The 9,401-nt window shown below is 39.5% G+C and overlaps 1 non-coding gene across 1 annotated transcript; it reads right to left on the bottom strand.

Moving 5' to 3' along the window:
* Window positions 1-8,714: 8,714 nt before the first annotated feature.
* Window positions 8,715-8,817, bottom strand: LOC118897630. The gene has a single exon (XR_005020516.1). It is a non-coding gene; the product is annotated as a U6 spliceosomal RNA (small nuclear RNA).
* Between the last annotated feature and the right edge of the window lie 584 nt (window positions 8,818-9,401).

Genomic DNA, 9,401 nt, shown 5'->3' with positions numbered 1-9,401 from the left:
ACAGATAATACAAAAACAGCCACAACAGTGACAATAGGGTGGTGATGCCCCAACACTGGTTCCAATGAAGCCTTGCAGAGTCAACCAGGGCACACCTATCTTCACTTGCCCAACTTGCTTCAGATGATGATGTCAGATTTTTTTCCTCCTTTCTTCAAATCAATTGTCCTTCTCACCCAGAGGGTGTCCATGACAAGGTCTGGCTTGTTGATGGTACGTGCATATCTAGCTCAATGATACGGCAGCCCCACACCTGCCCATGTAGGTGTGGTCTGTAAGTGGTAGCATCTGTGGGAGATAACAAGGAAGAGATGAGCACAATGGAGAGAGAAGTGATGTGTAGAAGAGAGGAGAAGCCTCAGTTTCCCTTGTGAGGCTAATTAGATGATGTGAGAGAGGAAGAACTCTTGTGAGGGGGGAGACAGGTGCACAGTGAGTTTGAGAGCCAGAGGGCCCCTGTTTCCCTTGGACATTGCCTGGTGAAGGATGGAGAGGTTTGTTTTGTTGTGATTAAGGAAGGAGATCAGCTCAGTGCTGGCAGCAGGGGAGAGATTACCCAGTGATGGCACCGGAGCTATTTTGTTCTCAGGCACAGATGTAATGATTTCTCTAATAGCGACCTTGATAAGCCCATGTAAAAGTTCATTTGGGTTTTTCCATAAGATGTTACGAAAAACCGGAACAAAGTTTTTGGCCAACCCAATAGATAAGTACATATTGTGCAAGTCCTCTTTATCAGGTGGGTTGAAGGATTCAGCCTACACAGGTAGATATATGCATGGAAACATTTTTTTTTCAAATTTATTTATTTTTGGTTGCATTGGGTCTTCACTGCTGCGTGGTGTGCGGGCTTCTCACTGCGGTGGCTTCTAGTTGTGGCATGTGAGCTCAGTAGTTGTGGCGCACAGGCTTAGTTGCTCCGTGGCATGTGGGATCTTCCCGGATCAGGGCTCGAACCCGTGTGCCCTGCATTGGCAAGCGGATTCTTAACCACTGCACCACCAGGGAAGCCCCTCATGGAAACATTTATGCATGCCTGTGTGCACACCTACGTAAGTACACACATATACCCCCCACACATTGGCACAAGAACACACACACGTTGTCACACAAACATAAAGATATGTATACACAGATTTAAATACTCACATGTACAACTGTCCACATATGTGCACGTGCCTCCATGCAGTCATGCTAAAACTTGGTCATCTAGATCAGTCCTATACACAGCTGTGCATAAGTACATATACAAATAAGAATAAAACAGAAAACGTGCCTATGATATGGTGGCCATGTGACTTGCTGGAGGCCACAATGAGCCAAGGATGTGGCCGTAAGTAACAGGAGGGCAGTGGTCAAGCCTTCTGGTCCTCAGAGCACTCAAGTGCTGGGTACAGAGTGGGTACAAACTATGGTCTTATGAATTGATGGACGCCATGGCTTACCTTGCTGACTTCTGCCTTGACTTGATCATGACAACCATGGAAAAACTTTCTCCCCTTCTGTCCTTTGGTGTGAGTGCTTGGAGTGTCTTGGAGCTTTCTCCTTGGCTAAGATTGCGCTTATGAAGCCCTTCCTTTCTCCCCTGACCCTCCACTCCCAGAACCCCACCTCACAATCAAGTGAAAACCTCATTTCCATTTCTTTTCAAAAGAAAAAGACAAATCCACACCAGTCCACGTGACCTGGGCTTCTTTGGAAAATAGAGCATGGCCCTGGCACAGGGGAGGCCAAATATGCCATCTGTGAGCTTCTTGGGTTTGGGGGTGATGCCCAGGGTTCTCTGTGACACACCTAGTATCTCAGACAGACCTTGCTGAAGGGGGTCCTTGTCTCCCTCACAGCAGGAAGGAAGCCTGAGGTGTCATGATAGGTGCCAGGCAATGATTGCTGACATACCTATGGTTTATTAACAAAGGTTATATCATCATCATCATCATCATTAAATACCACCGTTAAAAAGAGTGCACATTCTTGGTCAAGCTGTACTTGTTTGCTTGGTCAAGTTGAAGCAAAATAAAACAGCACATATGTTCTCTGGCTCACTGGAGGAAGGCGGCTCCAGCCCCCCATGCTTCAGGAGTTAGCATCACCTCTTAAGCAGCAAGAGGCCTGGAGTCCCAGATTCAAGAGCCTAGAAACAGTTCCCTCTCCCTGTGGAGTTCTTGATTGTAATGAACCTCATCTTCAGTCTTCATTTCCTTTGCACTTGTTACTGATTCCAGTATATACTACTTAGTGTCTGAACAGGAGAGAGAGGAATTGGGATGTTAATTTTGAACTTTTAATTCCATCCTTTTGTTTTTTCTCCTCCGAGAGCTTTCTCTGCTTTTTTCTTCTCTTATTTTTTCTCCTTTCTCTTTCACTGCATCCCAAAGACCAAGGGGATAACTAGAGAGCTTTTGCCTCTGCAGCCACACCCTAAAGACTTAGAGTTCCTAAGACTATGGCCTCCCATTTCCTTGATCCCTCTCTTCAGCATAAACCACCTTTCAGCCCATCGTCTGAAGAGTCAGGGTGAGCTTGTGACATCAGGGGCTCTAAGCTTGTGACATCAGGGGCTCTAAGCTTTTAGTTCCAGGGGTGACTGTACTGATGGTTTTAAGAGAACTAATGTCCAGATCCTCAACTTCCATAGTTTCCTGGTATCAGGTAGTTCCTCTCTGTTGTCCCTACCCACTGCCCCTTTCAGAAAAGCCCTTTTCCCATTTTACAAAACCAAGGCATGCATCCTTCCCCAATTTTACTCTGGTTCCTTGTTCTATGGTATAAACACCTCCTGGAAGCCAGACGTCCTTTACTAATGAAAGCCCTAGAAACTCATGGGACAGCTTCCTCTTCTTACTGATTTTATCCATTTTTCTGATAAGGATGAAGCGTGGTGATAGAAATGGAGTATGTTAGCCCCTTTGGGGAGGGTGGAGACAATGGGAGTGATGGCAGTTCTGTTTAATGACCTCACCTCTCCCAAGCCTGACTTTTGTCAAATAATGCTTTGCTGTTGTGGGAGAAAATGGTGAGAGCAAAGCAGAGAGAAAATTGGTAAGAAATATTGAATGCTAAAAATGTCTCTTTTTTCACAAATTTAATCACAAGCAATTATGTTCAGTATTCTCAGTACTCATCCTTGGGAAGTGTCATTATCTGGAAAGAAAAGCACCTTGGAACAGCTGAAACAGTAGAGGTTAGTGACATGGATTCTATTAAATGTAATGGGAATGTTTTCCAGGGCTACCAAATGATAGAACCTGTGGAAAAAGCTTTACCTGTTTTCTTTTAAATTCAGTGTATGTCAGTCAGTAAGTTAGTTAAAATCTATTTTATCAAATTGTATCATGAAATATTTATTCCATTTAGTCAGTTCTAAGTTTATTTTTTTCTTATGGAAATGCTTACTATTTTCTATCTCTGATTAATAAAATAAAATGATATTCTAGCTGCTGCACCATTTTGTTGTTACCAGTGTATATGTTTCTCTTTCATGAAATATATGGGAAAAGTCTTGATCACATCTCATGATATTAATGGCATTATTTCTAAAGTTATATACATAATTCTTATTTAATGATTTTCAAAAGCTGAAAGACAGATTCAATGCATGCAAACACACACATTTACCAAAGGACTACGAGGAGTTTTATTCTTCTTGCTTCATAAATAACACATTTTTTTTGGCTACAAATTACATGGCATTATTTCAAACTAAGTAGTGAGAAATAGCATGTAGATTTATTATTATTTTCATAAATTATAAAAATAGACTATATTAGCTTTCTATCAGTTTAATCTTGATTTGACTGCTTTTAGTAATCTATCTTTTAAAAAACCTCAAATTCCACTATATATTACTCAGTGATTTTTAATAATATTCCTGAAATGTATATTAATCTATTTGTTTGAATTGAAAAATGAAGTCAGACATTTTATGACAGAAAGTGAGTCTGATTAGGCTGATGGTTTGACAGTGATGACTGACATTTCCAATTAGGTTATGAGGCAGACATTTCCCCCTAAACAGAGCAAGTGAAATCTAAATTTAAAGGATGTGATGAGATAAAAGCAGTTTATAGAAAAATATTGTATTGTCAGAGATGTATTGAAATTAGCAACATTTTTAATTTTTCCACTTCTTTCTGAGTATATCATGCTAAATAATATGTCTGTTAGTGGGAAAAAAAGAATGGGTACAATTACGGGTCATTTAATAAATTTTGGCAGTCTTTTTGGTATTCTTCCCAGAAACTGAGAAAGTGAATGATTCTAATAAATTAAGAAATAAAAAGTAAATGAATAAAAATTCACACACACACACACACACACACACACACACACACACACACACACATACACATACACATACACCTATTCCTTTTCAGGCCAGGTAGTTTCCAATTCTTTGCTTTCAGCAAAAGTGCAGAAGAGCCTAATCAAACCGCCAATAAACAGTGTCAGTCAACTGATCACTACAAAAATAATTTTTTAATAATAGATCATCAAGTGATGTTTAGCCTATAAGAATTCAAAAAAACAGTTTGATGTTCTCCCAACAATCTAACCTCTTTCAAGTGAATAAATCTTCTAGCGCTAACATTTATGAAAATGTAAGGCACAAATTGAAAATGTAAAACATGGAAAGAAATCTTTTAGTGTGTGAGCCCTGATGGGTGTGAAAGGACTGTCTCAGCTCTGACAACCTGTGAAGGTCATTCTGCATCTGGTGTCACTGTGAGAAGCCTCAGTTCACTTAAAAATTATTGTGGAAAAAAATACATTATTATAATTCTTATAACCATCCTCACATATATTTGCAACTGTCTTCCCCCTCATATTAACGATTATCCCTTTTAGGAGAATCAAGACCCTAAACAAACTCATCGTTACTTATGCACCTAAACCTATGTGGCCAACCCTAAATAGTGAGAAACATACAACCATGCTGATAGTCTTACCGTCAATTTATGGCCACAAACCTTAAGTTGAACCACAAGGCTCCCTGACATTCATATTATATTTTACATAATTTGCCTCTCTCTTAAAACCCTCAACACCTATTCTTTCATCATCATTCTCAGCTGACAACATTGCTTCCACTTCACTGATAAAACTGAAGCAATCAGAAGGGAATGTCCATGTGCTCCCATCACCACATCGACACACCTATCAGCATCTACACCCACAAACCTTGCCTTCCCAAGTGTTTAATGAAAAAGAACTGTTCTTGTTTCTCTCTAAGGCCACTTGTGCAACAAACTTCATCCCTGTCATCTACTGAAAGATATTGTGTCAGTAATTCTCTCCTTCGTCTCTTGTGTCATCCATACTCCCCTCTCTAATGGGTTATTACCATTATCATACCATGAAGTACCTATTTCTCCAATCTTAAAAAAATGTTTTGATCTCCCTGCCTCTCTGCTCCCCCCTTATATCAAAACTCCTAGAAATATTTGTCTCTACCCACTGTCTTCAATTCTTGTACTTCTGTTTTCCTTAATCCCATGCCCAGCAAGATTTTGCCCTCAACTACTCCAACAAAATGACTCTTGTTTGTATAAGGTCACAGTGACTTCAATGTTGCTAAATCCATAATCAGTTCTTAAAGCTAATGGTATTTGACATTTTAGTAAGCATTTCACTGCTATTCATTCCTATTCCTGAAAAAACCTTTGTCTTTTGCCTTCCTAAACACTGCACACTCTTAGTTTTACTCTGAATTTACTGGTCATATTTCAATCTACTTTTCTATTTCCTCCTCTTCTCCCTTATCTCTCATTATTGGAGTGCCTCAGGGTTTAATTCTTAGACCTTGTTTCTTCTCTATTATGCTGCCTTCCTAGGTGATCTCATCCTGTCCTTGGTTTCACATTCCATCTCTGTGCTGATGACTTATATCTCCAGCACAGACTATGCCCCTTAACTCCTGACTCCAAATGCCTATTCACTAGTGATGCCTAATAAAAATAGCAGGCTTATCATGTCCAAATAATTTTAACTTCCCAAAACCTTCTTCACATGTTTCTCCATCAAAGCTCAGAACAAGGTCATCCTTCCATTTGGACAGAGTAAGAACCTGGGTGTCATTCTTGACTCCTTTCTCTCCCACTCCGCATCCCACATGTCATGAAATCATGTTGCTCTTCCTTTACAATACATCCAGCATCTAAACCCTTCTCACCAACTCTTCTGCCACCATCCTGATCTTGCCTGGATTTTTGTGATAGAATCCTAATGGCCCTTTGCTCACAGTCTTGCCTACCCACCTATAGTCTCTTCTCAATACTGCAGCCAGAGTGAGCCATTCTTATGATCAAAGGCTCAAAACCCTCCAATGGTTCCCCAGCTCACTCCAGGTGAGAGCCAGTGTGCTTACAATAGCCCGCAGAGGCTAAAACTCTGATCTCATTACCTCTCTGAATTTACCTCCTATGACTCTCCTCTCATTCTTCTCTAGCCCCGCTGGCCTATTCATAGTTGCGCCTCAAATAGTCCAGGCATCTGGGCATTTGTAGTGGCTGTTTGCTATACCTAGAGTATTCCTCCTCCAGGTATCTATCTGCAAGGCCCATTCCCTCTTTGCTTTCAAATGTTTGTTCAAGGATCAATCTCTCATTAAGATCTACTCTACCAATTTAAAATTGCACACCCCTTACCCTGCTTATTTTCTCTATAGCAATTATTATGTTTATTCTAGTCATTGTCTCTCTCCCTCCCTAGAATGTACGCTCAATGAGATAAGGGTTTTTATGGTTTGTTTTTGTTCATTGCTATAACCTCAGGGCCTACAAGATTGCCTGGAAGTAAGAAGTACTCAGTGAATATAGTTGACCCACGTAACTCATGAGTTCTGAATTTGCAAATTTACCTACTTGATAAAATGTATTTATAACCCCCAAATCCATGTTCATGGCACAATTGCAGTCATTCGCAGACAATGCACTGAGCAGTGAAAAAAAAATTTTTTTTAACATCTTTATTGGAGTATAATTGCTTTACAATGATGTGTTAGTTTCTGCTTTACAACAAAGTGAATCAGTTATACATATACATATATCCTCATATGTCCTCCCTCTTGCATCTCCCTCCCACCCTCCATATCCCACCCCTCTAGGTGGTCACAAAGTGCTGAGCTGATCTCCCTGTGCTATGCGGCTGCTTCCTACTAGCTATCTATTTTACATTTGGTAGTATATATAAGTCCATGCCACTCTCTCACGTCATCCCAGATTAACCTTCCCCTTCCCTGTGTCCTCTGGTCTGTGTCGCTATTCTGTCCTGCACCCTAGGTTCTACAGAACCAATTTTTTTTTTCTCTTTAGATTCCATATATATGTGTTAGCATACGGTATTTTTTTTTTCTCTTTCTGACATACATCACTCTGAATGACAGTCTCTAGGTCCATCCACCTCACTACAGATAACTCAGTTTTGTTTCTTTTTATGGCTGAGTAATATTCCATTGTATATATGTGCCACATCTTCTTTATCCATTCATCTGTTGATGGACACTTAGGTTGCTTCCATGTCCTGGCTATTGTAAATAGAACTGCAATGAACATTATGGTACATGACTCTTTTTGAATTATGGTTTTCTCAGGGTATATGCCCAGTAGTGTGATTGCTGGGTCATATGGTAGTTATATTTTTAGTTTTTTAAGGAACCTCCATACAGTTCTCCATAGTGGCTGTATCAATTTACATTCCCACCAACAGTGCAAGAGGGTTCCCTTTTCTCCACACCCTCTCCAGCATTTACTGTTTGTAGATTTTTTGATGATGACCATTCTGACTGGTGAGAGGTGATACCTCATTGTAGTTTTGATTTGCATTTCTCTAATGATTAGTGATGTTGAGCATCCTTTCATGTGTTTGTTGGCAATCTGTATATCTTCTTTGGAGAAATGTCTATTTAGTTCTTTTACCCATTTTTGGATTGGGTTGTTTGTTTTTTTGATATTGAGCTGCATGAGCTGCTTGTAAATTTTGGAGATTAGTCCTTTGTCAGTTGCTTCATTTGCAAATATTTTCTCCCATTCTGAGGGTTGTCTTTTCATCTTGTTTATGGTTTCCTTTGCTGTGCAAAAGCTTTTAAGTTTCATTAGGTCCCATTTGTTTATTTTTGTTTTTATTTCCATTTCTCTAGGAGGTGGGTCAAAAAGGATCTTGCTGTGATTTATCTCATAGATTGTTCTGCCTATAGTTTCCTCTAAGGATTTTATAGTCTCTGGTCTTACCTTTAGGGCTTTAATCCATTTTGATTTTATTTTTGTGTATGGTGTTAGGGAGTGTTCTAACTTCACCCTTTTACATGTAGCTGTCCAGTTTTCCCAGCACCACTTATTGAAGAGGCTATCTTTTCTCAATTGAATATTCTTGCCTCCTCTATCAAAAATAAGGTGGCCATATGTGCCTGGGTTTATCTCTGGGCTTTCTATCCTGTTCCATTCATCTATATTTCTGTTTTTGTGCCAGTACCATAGTGTCTTGATTACTGTACCTTTGTAGTATAATCTGAAGTCTGGGAGCCTGATTCCTCCAGCTCTGTTTTTCTTTCTCAAGATTATTTTGGCTATTTGGGGTCTTTTGTGTTTCCATACAAATTGTAAAATTTTTGTTCTAGTTCTGTGAAAAATGCCAATGGTAGTTTGATAGAGATTGCATTGAATCTGTAGATTGCTTTGGGTAGTATAGTCATTTTCAGAATGTTGATTCTTCCAATCAAAAATATGGAATGGTTCAAGAATTTGTATGTCATCATTGCACAGGGGCCATTCTAATCTTCTCTGTATCATTCCAATTTTAGTATATTTGCTGCTGAAGCAAGAACTGAGCAGTGAAAAATTTGAGTCACCTGCTGTGCACTTTCCCAGCTGAGGTTGAGCAAGGTAACTCACTTCCTTCTTGTTTCACCTCTCATACTGTAAATAAGTGTCCTTTTTGTGGTCTATTTTGTGCCATGCTTTTTCCTTTTTTTGGTGTGGTTGGTGATTTCACTGTTGAAAATGGAATTATCCCTTTATTTTCTGGCACTGCATATTGCTCTGGAGGCAGCTGTCTGAAGGCAGCCTGGATTTTCTTCCTTCATTTAAGGAAATTTAGCTTTAAAAATATCTTGGAATAATTTTTGTCTGCAGATTTTGGGTTCTTTATTTCAGGAATACTTTTCATCCATATGTTGTATCATTTCTGCCTGCCCTTGATGTCTATTACTTTATCTGTACTCATTTTACCTTTCACTTTCTTTCCCTTTGCTTTCTCTCTGGAAGGACTTTCATTTCAAGACTTTATATTTTCAGCCATGTCTATTATGTTTGGGCTTTCTAATTATTAGTTCTGTAATGATACTGTTTGGGTGCTCTGTTGCCATAGTTCTGCAATCCCTCTTTTAATCTCATTCTGTTCTTTTG

This window comes from Balaenoptera musculus, chromosome 6 (assembly GCF_009873245.2).
Source record: "Balaenoptera musculus isolate JJ_BM4_2016_0621 chromosome 6, mBalMus1.pri.v3, whole genome shotgun sequence".
Classification (NCBI taxonomy): domain Eukaryota; kingdom Metazoa; phylum Chordata; class Mammalia; order Artiodactyla; family Balaenopteridae; genus Balaenoptera; species Balaenoptera musculus.
This window is presented reverse-complemented; position numbering and strand designations above follow the sequence as displayed.